The sequence below is a fragment of the Rhinopithecus roxellana genome, chromosome 8 (genome assembly GCF_007565055.1).
Source record: "Rhinopithecus roxellana isolate Shanxi Qingling chromosome 8, ASM756505v1, whole genome shotgun sequence".
Lineage (NCBI taxonomy): Eukaryota > Metazoa > Chordata > Mammalia > Primates > Cercopithecidae > Rhinopithecus > Rhinopithecus roxellana.
Window position 1 is genome coordinate 30,219,313 of NC_044556.1, and position 19,729 is coordinate 30,239,041.

Here is a 19,729-nt window from a genome sequence, read left to right on the forward strand (position 1 = left end):
AATGCAGCACTGGATCTGGGGAAATAATCAGCAAAAAAGACAGAGTGATGCATTACTGTCCCTGCCAGGTAAAAGCAAACTGCTCTACTAGTCTCTGCTGTTCGGTTTAGAGAAACAAAGTATTTTCCAGATCAATAGCAGATGTGAAGGGCTACACTAATTGATTCTAGCAAAGATAAGACTTTAGGAACAATAGAGGCAATTAGAGTCACTATCTGATTACATTTATGATACCCTGCTGTCATTATCCAAGATCCATCTGTCTTCTTGCACAGACAATAAATGAAGAAGTAATAGGAATCACCAGCCATGCATCTTGCATGTCTTTAACAGCAACCTTAATCTCTGCTAGGGTTGATAGCAGAGATAGGATAGGGTGATAGACCTGTGATCCATCAAGATGTCTTATTTAAGGGGAACATGTGGGCGATCTTAGTTTTATGGCTGTGAGGTAAGAACCAGATGCCAGATACAGTTCAATATAGTCACCACCAAGTGCTATGACCCAGATCGAGGAGAGTAGGACTATTCTCTTAAGGATTCAGTATTGCTTTTGGTTTATGAATTTATCCTTCTACTATAATAAATCTTTACAAGTCAGCGAATATTTTGCTAGTTGCTTAGTATGCCTGTTCTAACTTTCCATTCAGGTCCTGGGGAAAAAACACTAGTTAGATCTGTGAACCCATTGGACCCACCATGATAGAGGCTTGGGGCATTTGACACCTGTATTAGTTAAGACAATCTATGTTATGCAGAAAAACAAATAACTTTAAATATCAGTGACTTACAAAAACAGAAGATAATTTCTTGTGCATGTTACATGTCCATCATGGGCTCTATCCTACATTTCTTTGCTCCAGGGTCTAGGCTGGTAGCTGCTATCTGGAGTACTGCTAATCTTGTGGGAGAAGAAAAAGAAACATTGACAAACATACAGTGTCTTAAAGCTTTTGTCCAGGAGTGACATATGACACATGCCCACATGTTATCAGCCAAAGCAAATCACACATCCACTCCTGAGTTCAAAATGGCAACATAGAATCCTGCCATCTTGAAGGCACTGCAAGGAAAGAAAATGGAGTATTCAACAATAGTAATAGGATTGCCTGACCTGCATGGACTTCCACCCTGACTGGAGGAACACAGTGACATGTTGGGGCCCTATGGAGTAATGTCATCTCAGAGGCAGTATACAGTAATTCCAGAAAACTCTTGGAATTCCTCTGTAGAATATTTACAACATATACTGGTAGCAATGTCAGAAGATTCTTCCTCCAGGAGATAGGCTTTCCATTCCATTCTAGGATTCCAGATTTGAGAAGTGGCTCAGGTCTGGAAATGGTGTGAACAGTGTTAACTCTCTGTTGTGATTAAAATTAAGCCTGTACTCATGACCTAAAACTTTTTCTATTTTATATATAAAGTAAAACTGTATTACATAAATGTAAAATCACCCATCTATTTCAGTCTTAAGGACACTATGATCAATTAGCCATCATCAAAAATGCATGTGGGTTAAACTGTTCTAATTATCACTAATCAATCCCACCCACCTTGTCTTGTCAGTATCTGCTGCCACTTAGTTTCTATCACTCTGAAATCCTTCATCCTCACTGAAATCAAGGAGCCTATTTCTATAGCAGCATCTTCAGTCATCATCCTCAGCCTTCCAGGACAAACACAAGAGGGCTTTCCAAGAAAGATGGAGCGCCTCTGACAAATGTTTCTCCCCGTGTTTTGATAAAGGTAGTATCCTTTGATATGTTTGATGAAATGTAGTAAGAGTGTGCATTAGTTTGCTAAAACTGCCGTAATAAAATATCACAGACTGGTTGGCTAGAACAGCAGAAATTTATTTTCCCACAGTTCTAGAGGCTGGAAGTTCAAGATCAAGATAGGGTTGGTTTCTCCTGAGACCTCTGTCTTTGGCTTGCAGACAGCCATCTTCTCACTGAATCCTCACCCAGCCTTTCCTCTCTACCCTGAGACCTCTGTCTTTGTCTTGCAGACAGTCATCTTTTCATTGAATCCTCACCCAGCCTTTCCTCTCTACATGTACATCCCCGATGTCTCTTCTTTTACTTAGAAGGACACCAGTAATAGTGAATTAAGGCCCCATTCTTGGGACCTCACTTGACATTAATTACCTCTTAATGTAATCTATCTCCAAATAGTCATATTGGGGATTAAGTCTTCAAAATATGAATGGATAGGGGGACATAATTCAGTCCACAATATACTCTTCTTTCTTAATATGTCTTAACATAGTAGACCTGGTGAGGCAGTCAATTGTAGTTCTCCAGTATGCAAGATCAAATTTGGGGTCTGGCTTTTGGTTATACTGGTATTTGGAGTCCTGGTTTTGGTACATTTTGGTATGGAGGGTCCTATAAGTCTAAAAGATAAGATATTATTTTGAGGCAGTCACAACAGAAGCTCCCTGGTTTTCTGATAATGTCTAAGCAAACATTTTCAAACCCTGAGGTCATTTCTGTAATCTCTCCAGTGTACTCAGAAATATCCGGCCCACCACACAGTCTCTGTAGTCTTCACTAAAACAGTATGCAAATACTGCAACAGCAGTTGTCTCCCAAAACTGTATCTTTGTCTCCCAAAACTGTATCTTTAATATTAGGCACTTAATTCCATGCAAGTATGGGTAATAATTTATGTAACTCTTTTTGCCATGAACTACTGATATCTCAGAGATCATCACTGCTTCAAATCTTAATTATTGGTGGTGTCCAATAACTAAGTCAAATTCATATTTTTGAAGATCTTTTTCTTGAAGCCATTCTTGGTAAGCGTTCAAATAGAAAAAAATATATTATAGGCAGTACAAGCAGGAAATAATCTAATATACCGATCTCATACTGCTGAAATGGCTAGAGGGGTAGGAGGACGCTACACAATAATCAGGAAACCACATAAACCTGTTGGTAAAGCTACAGCTGCTGGTAACACATATTGAAATACGAGACAGCCACTGCAAAAGCCCATGCTAGTCTGTCACTACTTCTGATAGAAGAATTAAACCTACCTCACTTCCTACTTTTAAGTATCATATGAACATATTTCACTGACCTACTCTAAACAAGAACGTTGATAGCAAGGAATTCTGGGAAATGTAGTTTCCAGGCTTACAGCCTCTATTATACAGGAAAGACCAAGAAAGATACTGAATATCGGTAGACAGATACCTGGCACACACTTTTTCTAGAAGTCATTGGAGGATATCCTCCACAAAATGAAAGATTAAACCAAAAAGGAAGACATCATGAGACCCTAGAAACTCAGAATTCAAGACAGAAGAGAGACAAAAGAACTTTACCACATGATGACAAAAGAAGGTCCTAGGATAACAGCTATATTAGTTGTCTACATAGCAGCCAACCCAGATTAGAACAGAGGGATAAAGAAATTTAAGAGAAGACTTTAAGGAAAACAAATGAAACTGATAGAATAGTGTGACTACGTTGACAGGAATTTTACAGTTCTTTTGGAAAGATAAGAAAGAAATAGGTATAAGACAAGTACAGCTGGGTGCAGTGGCTCATGCCTGTAATCCCAGCACTTTGGGAGGCCAAGACAGGTGGATCATTTGAGGTCAGGAGTTCAAGATCAGCCTCGCCAATGTGGCAAAATACTGTCTCTATCAAAAATTACAAAATAATTAGCTGGGCATGGTGGTGCATGCCTATAGCCCCAGCTACTCGGGAAGCTGAGGCAGGAGAATCACTAGAACCTGGTAGGCAGAGGTTGCAGTGAACCAAGATCCTGCCACTGCATACAATCCAGCCTAGGTGATAGAGCGAGATTCCATCTCAAAAAAATACAAAAACAAAACAAAACAAACAAACAAAAAAAGACAGGTACATAAAAATCTAAACAAATAAAAAAGGAAGGCAATAACTACAGGAAAAACATAAAAGGGTACTCTACTTGGTTTAATGACTAAGGTGTATAGTTATAACACTAAAACACTAAATATTTGTTTAATCAAAATTATAATTATGTTGGAAGCAGGGGATGGATAAGTCAAAGTGGTAGTATAAGAAAGTTAAATTCTCACCTGCTGTAAAAAGTACAGGTTAGTTTTAAAACAGATAAACATATAAAAAGTAATATAATTATTTTTATTTCAGAATTGGAGGTAAATACTGGAAGAAATAGTTAAAGATGTAAAAGTTGATCAATTCTAGGAATTGTTAGTAGGGATGGGGAGGAGTTAAAAAGGGGCCTGCCATTTTTTGTTATGAACCTTGCAGAAGTGACTATTAAACTGTATATATGTACTAGTTAAATATAAAATAGGAAAAATTTTTAAAAGACTGAATGGGAAGCAAAGAAATAGAGGCATAAGACATAGCTTGTTGTGTCCCAAACTTTAATGTACATATGAATTACCTGGGGATTTTATTCAAATGCACCTACTTGCCTCAGCAGATCTGGAGTTGGATCTGAGATTATACATTTCTTTCAAGCTCCCAGATGATGCCAAGGCTGCTGGTCCACAAATCATAACTTTGAGTAACAAAGATGTATATGGTTCTTTGTCTTAAGTAGACAGAAAGAGAAGTAATTAGATGGATTCCAAGGATAAAAGTGGGGTTTTAATTGTAAGAGGTTACCCTCTTTCCACTCTATATTTTCTACCTAAAAATGTATGCATGCTTTTGGCTTTTTAAAATTTTTTTATTATTATACTTTAAGCTCTAGAGTACATGTGCACAATGTGTAAGTTTGTTACATATTTATACATGTGCCATGTTGGTGTGCTGTACCCATTAACTCGTCATTTACATTAGGTATATCTCTTAATGCTATCTCTCTCCCCTGTCACCTACCCACAATAGGCCCCCGTGTGTGATGTTCCCCTTCCTGTGTCCAAGTGATTTCATTGTTCAGTTCCCACCTATGAGTGAGAACATGCAGTGTTTGGTTTTCTGTTCTTGCCATAGTTTGCCGAGAATGATGGTTTCCAGCTGCATCTATGTCCCTACAAAGGACAGAAACTCATCCTTTTTTATGGCTGCATAGTATTCCATGGTGTACATGTGCCACATTTTCTTTTCTTTTCTTTTCTTTTGTTTTGTTTTAGGATTATTTTCTTTAGGATAGACTTTTTTTTATTATTATACTATAAGTTCTAGGGTACATGTGCACAATGTGCAGGTTTGTTACATATGTATACTTGTACCATGTTGGTGTGCTGTACCCATCAACTCGTCAGCACCCATCAACTCGTCATTTCCATCAGGTATAACTCCCAATGCCATCCCTCCTCCCTCCCCGCTCCCACCTCCCCCCTCCCCAAAATAGGCCCCAGTGTGTGATGTTCCCCTTCCAGAGTCCAAATGATCTCATTGATCAATTCCCACCTATGAGTGAGAACATGCAGTGTTTGGTTTTCTATTCTTGCGAGAGTTTGCTGAGAATGATGGTTTCCAGCTGCATCCATGTCCCTACAAAGGACACAAACTCATCCTTTTTATGGCTGCATAGTATTCCATGGTGTATATGTGCCACATTTTCTTAATCCAGTCTGTCACTGATGGACATTTGGGTTGATTCCAAGTCTTTCCTATTGTGAATAGTGCCACAATAAACATACGTGTGCATGTGTCTTTATAGCAGAATGATTTATAATCCTTTGGGTATATCCCCAGTAATGGGATGGCTGGGTCATATGGTATTTCTAGTTCTAGATCCTTGAGGAATCGCCATACTGTTTTCCACAATGGCTTGAACTAGTTTACAATCCCACCAACAGTGTAAAAGTATTCCTATTTCTCCACATCCTCTCCAACACCTGTTGTTTCCTGACTTTTTAATGATTGCCATTCTAACTGGTGTGAGATGGTATCTCATTGTGGTTTTGATTTGCATTTCTCTGATGGTCAGTGATGACAAGCATTTTTTCATGTATCTGTTGGCCGTATGCATGTCTTCTTTTGAAAAATGTCTGTTCATATCCTTTGCCCACTTTTTGATGGGGTTGTTTGTTTTTTTCTTGTAAATTTGTTTGTGTTCTTTGTAGGTTCTGGATATTAGCCCTTTGTCAGATGAGTAGATTGCAAAAATGTTCTCCCATTCTGTAGGTTGCCTGTTCACTCTGATGGTAGTTTCCTTTGCTGTGCAGAAGCTCTTGAGTTTAATTAGATCCCATTTGTCAATTTTGGCTTTTGTTGCCATTGCTTTTGGTGTTTTAGACATGAAGTCCTTGTCCATGCCTATGTCCTGAACGGTATTTCCTAGGTTTTCTTCTAGAGTTTTTATGGTTTTAGGTCTAACATTTAAGTCTCTAATCCATCTCGTATAAGGAGTAAGGAAAGGATCCAGTTTCAGCTTTCTACTTAGGGCTAGTCAATTTTCCCAGCACCATTTATTAAATAGGGAATTCTTTCTCCATTTCTTGTTTCTCTCAGATTTGTCAAAGATCAGATGGCTATAGATGTGTGGTATTATTTCATGAGGACTCTGTTCTGTTCCATTGGTCTATATCTCTGTTTTGGTACCAGCACCATGCTGTTTTGGTTACTGTAGCCTTGTAGTATAGTTTGAAGTCAGGTAGCATGATGCCTCCAGCTTTGTTCTTTTGACTTAGGATTGTCTTGGCAATGTGGGCTATTTTCTGGTTCCATATGAACTTTAAAGCAGTTTTTTCCAACTCTGTGAAGAAACTCATTGGTAGCTTGATGGGAATGTCATTGAATCTATAAATTACTTTGGGCAGTATGGCCATTTTTACAATATTGATTCTTCCTATCCATGAGCATGGTATGTTCTTCCTATTTGTTTGTGTCCTCTTTTACTTTACTGAGCAGTGATTTGTAGTTCTCCTTGAAGAGGTCCTTTACATCCCTTGTAAATTGGATTCCTAGGTGTTTTATTCTCTTTGAAACAATTGTGAATGGGAGTTCATTCATGATTTGGCTCTCTGTTTGTTTGTTACTGGTGCATAAGAATGCTTGTGATTTTTGCACATTAATTTTGTATCCTGAGACTTTGCTGAAGTTGCTTATCAGCTTAAGGAGATTTTGGGCTGAGACGATGGAGTTTTCTAAATATATAATCATGTCATCTGCAAACAGGGACAATTTGACTTCTTCTTTTCCTAACTGGATACCCTTGATTTCTTTCTCTTGCCTGATTGCCCTAGCCAGAACTTCCAACACTATGTTGAATAGGAGTGGTGAGAGAGGGCATCCCTGTCTTGTGCCAGTTTTCAAAGGGAATGCTTCCAGGTTTTGCCCGTTCAGTATGATATTGGCTGTGTGTTTGTCATAAATAGCTCTTACTGTTTTGAGAGACATTCCATCAATACCAAATTTATTGAGAGTTTTAGCATGAAGAAGCTGCTGAATTTTCTCAAAGGCCTTTTCTGCATCTATTGAGATAATCATGTGGTTTTTCTCTTTGGTTCTCTTTATATGCTGGATTACATTTATTGATTTGCATATGTTGAACCAGCCTTGCATCCCAGGGATGAAGCCCACTTGATCATGGTGGATAAGCTTTTTGATGTGCTGCTGGATTCGGTTTGCCAGTATTTTATTGAGGATTTTTGCATCGATGTTCATCAGGGATATTGGTCTAAAATTCTCTTTTTTTGTTGTGTCTCTGCCAGGCTTTGGTATCAGGATGATGTTGGCCTCATAAAATGAGTTAGGGAGGATTCCCTCTTTTTCTATTGATTGGAATAGTTTCAGAAGGAATGGTACCAGTTCTTCCTTGTACCTCTGGTTGAATTCGTCTGTGAATCCATTTGGTCCTGGACTTTTTTTTGGTTGGTAGGCTATTAATTATTGCCTCAATTTCAGAGCCTGCTATTGGTCTATTCAGGGATTCAACTTCTTTCTGGTTTAGTCTTGGAAGAGTGTAAGTGTCCAGGAAATTATCCATTTCTTCTAGGTTATCTAGTTTATTTGCATAGAGATGTTTACACTATTCTCTAATGGTAGTTTGTATTTCTGTGGGGTTGGTGGTGATATCCCCTTTATCATTTTTTATTGCGTCTATTTGATTCTTCTCTCTTTTCTTCTTTATTAGTCTTGCTAGCAGGTCTATCAATATTGTTGATCTTTCCAAAAAACCAACTCCTGGATTCATTGATTTTTTGGAGGGTTTTTTATGTCTCTATCTCCTTCAGTTCTGCTCTGATCTTAGTTATTTCTTGCCTTCTGCTAGCTTTTGAATGTGTTTGCTCTTGCTTCTCTAGTTCTTTTAATTGTGATATTAGGGTGTCAATTTTAGATCTTCTGTGCTTTCTCTTGTGGGCATTTAGTGCTATAAATTTCCCTCTACACATTGCTTTAAATGTGTCCCAGAGATTCCAGCATATTGTATCTTTGTTCTCATTGGTTTCAAAGAATATCTTTATTTCTGCCTTCATTTCATTATGTACCCAGTAGTCATTCAGGAGCAGGTTGTTCAGTTTCCATGCAGTTGAGTGGTTTTGATTGAGTTTCTTAATCCTGAGTTCGAGTTTGATTGCACTGTGGTCTAAGAGACAGTTTGTTATAATTTCTGTTCTTTTACATTTGCTGAGGAGTGCTTTACTTCCAACTATGTGGTCAATTTTGGAATAAGTGTGATGTGGTGCTGAGAAGAATGTATATTCTGTTGATTTGGGGTGGAGAGTTCTATAGATGTCTATTAGGTCCGCTTGATGCAGAGATGAGTTCAATTCCTGGATATCCCTGTTAACTTTCTGTCTCTCGTTGATCTGTCTAATGTTGACAGTGGGGTGTTAAAGTCTCCCGTTATTATCATATGGGAGTCTAAGTCTCTTTGTAAGTCTCTAAGGACTTGCTTTATGAATCTGGGTGCTCCTGTATTGGATGCATATATATTTAGGATCATTAGCTCTTCCTGATGAATTGATTGTTTACCATTATGTAATGGCCTTCTTTGTCTCTTTTGATCTTTGATGGTTTAAAGTCTGTTTTATCAGAGACTAGCATTGCAACCCCTGCTTTTTTTGTTTTCCATTTGCTTAGTAGATCTTCCTCCATCCCTTTATTTTGAGCCTATGTGTCTCTCTGCATGTGAGATGGGTCTCCTGAATACAGCAAACTGATGGATCTTGACTCTTTATCCAATTTGCCAGTCTGTGTCTTTTAATTGGACCATTTATTCCATTTACATTTAAGGTTAATATTGTTATGTGTGAACTTGATCCTGTCATTATGATATTAGCTGGTTACTTTGCACGTTAGTTGATGCAGTTTCTTCCTAGCATCAATGGTCTTTACATTTTGGCATATTTTTGCAATGACTGGTACCAGTTGTTCCTTTCCATGTTTAGTGCTTCCTTCAGAATCTCTTGTAGGGCAGGCCTGGTGGTGACAAAATATCTGAGCATTTGCTTGTCTGTAAAGGATTTTATTTCTCCTTCACTTATGAAACTTAGTTTGGCTGGATATGAAATTCTGGGTTGAAAATTCTTTTCTTTAAGAATGTTGAATATTGGCCCCCACTCTCTTCTGGCTTGGAGAGTTTCTGCTGAGAGATCTGCTGTTAGTCTGATCGACTTCCCTTTGTCAGTAACCTAACCTTTCTTTCTGGCTGCCGTTAACATTTTTTCCTTCATTTCAACTTTGGTGAATCTGACAATTACGTGTCTTGGAGTTGCTCTTCTCGAGGAGTATCTTTGTGGCGTTCTCTGTATTTTCTGAATTTCAATATTGGCCTGCCTTACTAGGTTGGGGAAGTTCTCCTGGATGATATCCTGTAGAGTGTTTTCCAACTTGGTTCCATTTTCCCCGTCACTTTCAGGCACACCAATCAGACATAGATTTGGTCTTTTCACATAATCCCATATTTCTTGGAGGCTTTGTTCATTTCTTTTTACTCTTTTTTTGTACACTTCTCTTTTCGCTTCATTTCATTCATTTGATCTTCAATCACTGATAATCTTTCTTCCAGTTAATTAAGTCAGTTACTGAAGCTTGTGCATTTGTCACGTAGTTCTCATGTCATGGTTTTCATCTCTATCAGTTCTTTTAAGGTCTTCTCTGCACTTGATTATTCTAGTTATCCATTCATCCATTCTTTTTTCAAGGTTTTTAGTTTCTTTGCACTAGTTACATAGTTCCTCCTTTAGCTCTGAGAAGTTTGATCGACTGAAGCCTTCTTCTCTCAACTCGTCAAAGTCATTCTCTGTCCAGCTTTGTTCCATTGCTGGCGATAAGCTGTGTTCCTTTGGAGGGGGAGATGCACTCTGATTTTTTGAATTTCCAGCTTCTCTGCACTGCTTTTTCCCCGTCTTTGTGGTTTTATCTGCCTTTGGTCTTTGATGATGGTGACGTACTGATGGGGTTTTGGTGTGGGTGTCCTTTCTATTTGTTAGTTTTCCTTCTAACAGTCAGGACCCTCAGGACCCTCAGCTGCAGGTCTGTTGGAGTTTGCTTGAGGTCCACTCCAGACCCTCTTTGCCTGGGTATCAGCAGCGGAGGCTGCAGAAGATAGAATTTTGCTGAACAGCAAGTGTTGCTGTCTGATTCTTGCTCTGGAAGCTTCGTCTCAGGGTTACCCAGCCATGTGAAGTGTGAGGTGTGAGGTGTGAGGTGTCTGTCTGCACCTAGTGGGGGATGTCTCCCAGTTAGGCTACTCAGGGGTCAGGGACCCACTTGAGCAGGTAGTCTGTCCGTTCTCAGATCTCAACCTCCATGCTGGGAGAACCACTGCTCTCTTCAAAGGTGTCAGACAGAGACTTTTACATCTGCAGAGGTTTCACCTGCTTTTTGTTTAGTTATGCCCTGTCCCCAGAGGTGGAGTCTACAGAGGCAGGCAGGCCTCCTTAAGCTGCGGTGGGCTCCTCCCAATTCAAGCTTCCTGGCAGGCTTGTTTGTCTACTTAAGCCTCAGCTATGGTGGGTGCCCCTCCCCCAGCCTCACTGCTGCCTTGCAGTTAGATCTCTGACTGCTGTGCTAGCAATGAGGGAGGCTCTGTGGGTGTGGGACCCTCCAGGCCAGGTGTGGGATTTAATCTCCTGTTGTGCCGTTTGCTAAGACATTTGGTAAAGCACAGTATTAGGGTGGGAGTTACCCGATTTTCCAGGTGTTGTGTGTCTGTGTCTCAATTTCCCTTGGCTAGCAAAAGGAATTCCCTTCCCCCTTGCACTTCCCAGGTGAGGCAATGCCTCGCCCTGCTTCAGCTCTTGCTGGTTGAGCTGCACCGGTGGACCAGCATCAACTGTCCGACATGCCCCAGTGAGATGAACCTGGTACCTCAGTTGAAAATGCAGAAATCACCCATCTTCTGTGTTGCTCATGCTGGGAGCTGGAGGCTGGAGCTGTTCCTATTCAGCCATCTTGGGCGCCACTCGGTTCTCTTTAAGTTTCTTCTGTGAAACTTTCCTGAATTTTCTCCCCCTTAACCCCACCATGAGTCCCAAGCAAGTTAATTATTTCCCAGCTTGGAAGTTCCCAGAAAAATCTATAACAGCACTTGTCTCATTGTATTGTTATAGTTGTTATCTTGTCTGCTTCCCCCAATAATTGTGGGAACATAAATTCTGGTTTCTTTTCCTAAACCAGTGTAATCCTTGAATTTAGCATAAATATTTGAAATATCAAAATTTAAATAAATGTTCCGGAGAAACAAATCTTTAATGAGTGAACATAGTAACAAATTATAGTCACTAGAAGTGCTAGGAAGACAGGTATATGTTCATTGGTGATATTATAGAAGGAATTTTTGGTGGCAAAATGTAGATGACCATATAAATCCCCTCCTAAGAGCCTATGATTCTGTACCCTGGATGTTATGAAATAATAATAATAACATTGCTGTGAGACATTTATCATATTTTCATGCTTTCAGTAATTTATTCTGAGGAATTTTTAAGCTTTTTTTTCTTTTCTTTTCTTTTTGTTTTTTTTTTGTTTTTGTTTTTGTTTTTTTGAGATGGAGTTTCACTCTTGTTGCCCAGGAGGAGTGCAGTGGTGAGATCTTGGCTCACTGCAACCTCTGCCTCCCAGGTTCAAGCGATTCTTCTGCCTCAGCCTCCTGAGCAGCTGGGATTACAGGTGCCCGCCACCATACCTGGCTAATTTTTTGTATTTTTAGTAGACATAGGATTTCACAATTTTGGCCAGGCTGGTCTCAAACTCCTAACCTTAGGTAGTCCACCTACCTCAGCCTCCCAAAGTGCTGGGATTATAGTCATGAGCCACCACACCCGGCTGAATTTTTAAGCTTTTAATACACCTGGTTACAGCCGATTCCCTAAGTACCGAGAAAAAAAAAAAAAAAAGAATGTAGAAGTAGGCTTAGGAAACTATACAAGGTTTTAGCCATCAAAGTTACTCTGGCATGTTTCAGATCCCATAAACAAAACTGACCTCAACTTGGCAGCACCTGCACCCTAAATTATGAGGCTGAAAAGAAAGCCAACACTCACTCTAATTAGGATAATAACCAGCTGTTAGAAATGAGCAACTGAGCCTAGAGAGGGTACACTGCCAGCCCAATATTTAAATAGCATGAAGTTCATTAAAATAATAAGAAAAGAGTGGTAAGACACTGATCTATTGTTCCAGCTAGTCCTGAGAGGTAGAAAGAGCTGGCCTCAGATGGATATATCTGTCCAGATACTGGGTTTAAGGATACAAACGTCCGCAAATGTGGGAGTAAATGATAATGATTAGAAAAGAAATTAGGAAAAAATAACGCATCGGAAGAGGAAGGAGCTGGGGCAGCCAATTATCTGTCATCTGCCAAAATTTAAACTTCAGTTTGTATTTTAAGGTCGGGAAGGGAGCTTTTAGATCAGTTATTAGTTAGTGGATACTATTTCTGGGTACACATTAAAATCACCTAGATGCTTTTAAATAATTACTGATACTCAAGAACCAAAACAAGGAATTCTGAGGTACTAGGTCTGGACTGGGGTCTAGGTCTCAGGGTCATTCATTTGCCCAAGAGCACCCAGCTTTTAGTTAGTTGCAGGCTAGTGATGGTCATTGTTGGTATCTGAGTGTACTGACTCCCAATTTAACACATGCTTTCTTCTGCCCTCTGCAGGGACCACTCCCTGATATGCTGCAGATGCAATTGAGCAGCCGCTTCATTCCACATGTCCGCAGCACCTTTCATGGTGAGTTCAAGAGCATATTCAAAACCATGTGCGGCTTAGTCCAACTGGAGAGACCAAGTCAAAGCGCTTCATTTCCATAAGGTAGAATCTTGTCATACCTCTTCACTCACATCACAGACCAGTCTTGCAGAAGCCAGGAGGTTCTGAGTAAGGTCTGCATAATGAAATAATTCCATAGTTTCCAATGGGCCAATTTCGTTCTCTAGCCAAACAGCTGCTGCCTGCTTACTGAGTGTGCATGCCCACACACACTCCTACTGACTGTAACTCACCGTCAGCTGTAACCAGCCAGTTCTCTCAAGCCATCTGCAGCTGGGCAAAAACCTAGAATGATTAAGTCACTGATATAACACCACTTTCCTGAAAATAGCAATACTTAAATACATCTAATCCTGACCAATACCTTGATATTCTATATCATACATTTAAAAATCAAGTTGCCTAATTATTTTAAATATATTCCAAATGAACAAAAACACATTGTAACTCCAAATCACCATGTTACCACCACTATGGCATGGAACCTTCCTGTCCACTCCAGAAGGCAGTTTTGTGCCCTACTGGGCACCTGTGTCACAGCCTGGAGACACTTAGGCATCCGCCAGGACAGTCCCAGGGCTCAGCTGTGTTGTTTCCATGTCTTAGTGATCACTTTTCTTTGTTGCCCATATTTTGTCTGGTTTTCTAGTTGCTCCAGACAGAGTTAGCTACAGTCCTTATTACTTTGTTTTTCCTGAAAGTAGAAGTCTTTCAACTAAAGAAGAGTAGGTATTAAATGTATTGTCTTCAGAATTTGATGAGAAAGTAAAATTGCTTCCTCACTGTCCTCACCGGATTCACAGCGGGAAATTATTCAGAGGCTTTTGCCTTTACCTCCTAGAGCATGTTCGTGCAACTGTTGGGCTAGTCTTATCTGGTCAAACTCTGTTACTAACAGAATGTCTAGTTATTTTGCAAGTACAGAGTTAAGAAGTGGCAAGTTACGCAGCCAGAGCATGCACAGAAGAAGAAAACTTCGACCTCAAATAACACCTAGAACCAAAGTCCCTACCACAGAACTGAAGATTGGGACGTGGCTGGAGCTCAAGCACCTAAACACTTTGAAAAGTGACCAGTTCATTTTCTAGGAATGTTCACTGATAAGACCCTTCCCCTTGCCTTACCATAAATAGTCTTACTTAAAGTCCTTCCAATAATCAAAACCTGCCCTGCCAGTGCTTCTGCATACCAATCTACCCTCCTTAACTGAAAAAACTTGCCCCAAATCCCAGATTAGAGAGACAGATTTGAGTTATCCTCCTATCTTCTTATAGGTGGACCTCACAACAAATCCTTTCTTTCCTCAAAAACTGGTGCCATATCATTGGCTTCTATGTGCATCAGACAGCAAGCCCATTGCTCAATAACATTCTGACTACTAAATTTCCTCTGTTCCAAGATGTCAATTGCAAGACACATTTTTCATCTAAAAGTCATTTTAGAGGGTTTGGTGAGAAATCCAGCACACTGAATGTACACCAAATTGTAAGGTGCAATTTTATTTCAGAAATATTAGCTTATTAACAACTACTCATCTGAAAATTGAGGAAATGTGATTTCCTTTTAACTTTGAATTTTTGTTACCTATAACAAAACTTCTCTTGTTGCAAATAAACCTGTAGAGGGGATAGCGTTGCTGATATGGGAAACAGACATGATACAACTCTAAGATCCCAAACCTTCTAAATGGTGATCAGATCAGTATGGGTACTTCAGTCATGTTGTGGATAAAAGAAACTTATGTGGACCCTACTAAGATCCCTATCTATTCTCTATCTATTTATACAGCATTCTTTGAGTGAAAAAATTGTTTCCAGGCAAAGAGAAAATAATCTTCTTTCCTGATCCTCTAGAACTCTCTTGGTTACTTTGGTGACAGTGTCTGGAGTACACGAAAGAAAGGAATTCATGATACAGAGAGGATTTCACTCCCATCTGTTAGATTGGTGGTTCTCCAGTGCATCAGAATTACCTGGAGGGGATGTTACCACACACATTTTGGATCCCACTCCAGAGTTCCAGATGTGGTTAAGGCAGAGATGGGACCCCAGTATTTGCATTTCTAACAAGTTTTCAGGCGATGCTAAGGCAGCCAGGCCTGGAACCTCACTTTGAGAATCACTGCTGTGGAGGCTTATTGGCCACAGGCCACATGGTTTACAAGAGGATAGAACTCCCTGTCTTGGGAACATCCCTCTTTTAGATTTGGTGATAAGCATAGGTTGACCTTTGTATGCATAAGGCATTTGTAAGTCAGATGTTTCCATCCTTAAGGACCCATGATTATCTATCCTACAGTTTTAACACAGTTTACCTATTTGCTTGTTTTGTTGTTGCTGTTGTTTTTAAAGAATGAGTTTAAGATGATCATCTTCCACTACTAAACTTCAGAGGAAAAAAGTATAGGCTGCTTTTACCCAAGAGAAGAGAGGATGCTTAGCCAATTATTTCTTCTAATCGCTTTTCTTTTTATTATCTTGTCATTCAATAATCAACAGCCAGTGAAGAAAAATGAAAATTGCTGACTCCTGGAAGTTAGGAGTATTTTTATTATTACATACTGTTCATGACAGTTTTTAACACAAATCTCATACAGTAACAAATAATCCCACTGGCTGTGTATAACCCCTAAATTGTAGGAAGAAATAGACAACTGCAGGAGATTCGAAACCCACACATTTCCCTCACCTCCTCTCCGCAGGGCTTTGCTTTCCAGTTTCTACTTGGCCTTCCAGTGTCAGACAGTTTCTTGCACCTGACCCATCCAGCTGAGGATACAGATGTCAAAAAAAATAAAATAAAATAAACATAGAATTCAAGACAAATTTACCAATATATTTGCTGTGGTTGCTTTATAGATTTTTAAAAATTATTGGTCCAGTAAATGGTCTGAAATTTAAGCCTTCTCCTGGTTTTGAAGCATTTTTTAGGTAAGTAGTTTTCATATCTTGATGTATATCAGAATCACCTGGGTGGTGGATCTGGAACTGTGTATTCTTAAAGTTGGTGTTTTTATTAATAGACTTTAATTTTTGGAATAGTTTTAGACCTACAGAAAAATTAAGGCAATAATACAGAAGGTTATCCACACACACACACACACACACACAGAGTTTCCCCCATTAATACTTATATTAGTATGGTACATTTGTTGCAATTAAGGAACGGATATTAATATATTATTATTAACAAAAGGCAATTGTTTATTTCAGTTTCCTAAGATTTTACCTAATGTCTTTTTTCTGTTCTAGAATCCAATTCAGGATCCCATATTGTACGTTTAGTTATTATGTCTCCTTATGCTCCTCTTGGCTATGACCATTTCTCAGATTTCGCTTGTTTTGGGTGATCTTGACAGTTTTAAGGAGTACTGTGAAATTCAAGTGTTTTGTAGGATTGTCCTATACTGGAATTTGTCTGATGTTTTAGTCTTGGGTTATGAGTTTGGGGAAGGAGGATCACAGAGGTAAAGAACCACTGTCATCATAGTTTATAAAGGGTACATGTTATCACATGACTTATGGGTGTGGTTGACCTTGAGCATTTGGCTTCTGTAGTACTAGACAGATTTCTACGTCATAACATTACTCTTTCATTTCCCCTTTCCATAACATATTCATTGGAAGGAAGTCACTATATGCAGCCCACACCTAAGGAATGGGGAGTTATGCTTCCCCTCCTTTAGGATGGAGTCTACATAATTTATTTGGAGTTTTCCCGCATAGGAGATTTATGTCCTCTCCATCATTTATTAATTTATTCAATAATTTCTTTATATCAGTATGGATTCATAGATATTTATTTTATACTTTGGGTGATACTCTAAAGTGACTTTATTTATGCTGTTTCTCAAAATATGCTATCTTTGGCCAGTAGGAGCTCTTTCAGTTAGCTCATGTATACTTTTGACATACCCCATGTGTGTGTGTGTGTGTGTGTGTGTGTGTGTATGTGTGTGTGTGTGTTGAGTATTTACTTACCTTCTGGCACTACAGAATGCTCTAGAGTCATTTCATATAGTCACTGCCCCAGTCCTAGAATCAACCATTTCTCCAAATAGCCCTGGTGCCTTTTATTGAAGAATAGTATAAGAAACCAAGATTTCAGTGCTCCTTACTACTGGATGTCATTTCTTTTACACCCTGTCAGCTCACAGAGCAAAGAAATATATGTGTCTATGAGAAGCTGTGTGTGTAAATATACAGGAATATGGCTGCATGGAAACACGTGTATCTACATTAAGTTAAACATGAGTTCTTACTGATGTCACCAACTCTAGTCCATTATCACATGGATCATTCTCTCACTTATCTATCATCTTCCACTCAAACAGTAAGAAACCTGGCTCCCACCATCTGCAAATTCTTTTGCAAAAAATTAATTGTTCAATTCCAGCAGACATGTATAGCAGTCTCAGAATTGTTAATACTTACTTCCATGACAAACAACTTTTTAAAATAAAATACACTACTTAATGTGCCTTTAGCCTTACACACTCCATTCATTTCCAAAGTTACCTAGGTCAGTGCCTTTTCCCCCCTTCAGGAAATAAAATATTATTATTATATATATAATTATAATAAAAATATTATTATATATATAATTATAATAAAAATATTATTATATATATAATTATAATAAAAATATTATTATTATATATATAATTATAATAAAAATATTATTATTATATATATAATTATAATAAAAATATTATTAATATTATTTGTTTTTTGAGATGGAGTCTCACTCTGTCTCCCTGACTGGAATGCAGTGGCACAATCTCGGCTCACTGCAACCTTCGCCACCTGGTTTCAAGCAATTCTCCTGCCTCAACCTCCTGAGTAGCTGGGATTGCAGGTGGCTGCCACCACACCCAGCTAATTTTTGTATTTTTAGTAGACACAGGTTTCATCACATTGGCCAGGCTGGTCTTGAAGTCCTGACCTCAGGTGATCCACCTGCCTAGGCCTCTCAAAGTGCTGGAAGTGAGGGCATTTTATGCATTTATCACACAATTAGATTATCTTGTCATAGTCTGCATTTTTTCCTGGGATCTCTGACCTCCTGTTTTTTAAATTTGCATACATTAAGGCTTATTTTTTATGTTGTAAAGTCATATGGGTTTTGACAAATGCATAATATCATGTATACATTGTCACAGTATCATACAAGATAGTTTTACTGCCTTAAAACATCCCTATATTTCATGTGTTCATGCTTTCTCTCACCCCAAGTCCCTGACAAACCACTGATCTTTTTATTGTCTATATAGATTTGTCGTTTCCAGAACGTCATACAGTTGGAATGAGAAAGTAGTCTTTTTAGACTGGCATCTTTCACTTACCTATATGCATTTAAGATTCCTCCACGTCCTTTTATAGTTTGATAGCTAATTTATTTTTATTGCTAAATGATATTCCATTGTATGGATCTACCACAGTTTGGTTATCCATCCATCTATTAAAGGACATCTTGATTATTTCTAGGTTTTTACAACTATAAGTAAAGCTGCTATAAACATCTGCATGCAGGCTTGTGAATATAAAGCTTTCAACTCAATTGAGTAAATACCCAGGAGTATGATTGCTGAATAGTATGATAAGATTATGTTTAGCTTTGTAAGAAACTGCTTGTCTTCCAAAGTGGCTGTACCATTTTGCATTCCCATTAGCAATGAATAAGAGTTTCTGTTGCTCTGTATGCTTGCCAGCATTTAGTGTTATTGGGTTTGTTTTTTAAAAGATATTAGTCACTCTAATATATGTGTAGTGATATACCATTGTTTTAATTTGCAGTTCCCTGCAAATGATGCATGATGTTAGAGCATCTTTTTATGTACTTCTTTGCATATATCCACTTTGGTAGTGTCTGAAAATGTGTATTTTTTAACAATCTTTCTGAATGATTCTGATGAAGACCAAAATTAAAGGGTCATTATTCCAGACTCATCATTTGCCACTCATCTCAACTTAGCCAGTTGTCTCCAATTATTGCATCTTAGATACCAACAGGGACACTTTCCCCTTTACCTCACTTCACAGCTAAGCATTTTGGTCTTTAAATTTTCACCACTTACTCATAATGAGCAATCTATTTGAATAGGAGGGTGATCTATTCCCAAAGGCCTAAGAGGGAGGTAAACATGAAGATGCCTATGTCTGAGGATGGGCTAAAGTTTATACTTGCAGCTTATGGACTCACTAATTTTTACAACTTGATGAATTCTTACTCACCAAAGTTTGATTCTATGGGCCACGGTCATCTGGCCCACCTGTCCAGGGTCTCCCCAGGTGAGGATATAGGGTGCCATAATATTTGACTCATAATTCAGAACACATGATTTCTCTATGAAATTATAGGTATTTAATAAATGAGAATGCTTAAGTCCATTTGTAAACAGCATAGCACACAATTTAGAATAAGGCTTAAAACTCCAGTAGAAAACAAGTGGTTTCACTATAAACATCAATCGTTGGACATTGACCACTGATTCCAATGCTGTTTCTCTTTTTTCTTCTAAGAAGAAACTTTCTACTTTCTTTCATGCTTCAGATGTTTGAAATCTCAGGGCCTGTGCAACCC

At 38.7% G+C, this 19,729-nt stretch overlaps 1 long non-coding RNA gene across 1 annotated transcript in view; it reads left to right on the forward strand.

Annotated features, from left to right (window-relative positions):
* LOC115899052 overlaps positions 1-15,969 on the forward strand; it is a 30,765-nt gene extending 14,796 nt beyond the window's left edge. The window contains exons 2-3 of the long non-coding RNA XR_004058654.1: positions 13,036-13,108; positions 15,849-15,969. This is a non-coding gene — a long non-coding RNA (uncharacterized LOC115899052). The remainder of the gene's footprint in view (positions 1-13,035; positions 13,109-15,848) is intronic.
* Positions 15,970-19,729: the final 3,760 nt, after the last annotated feature.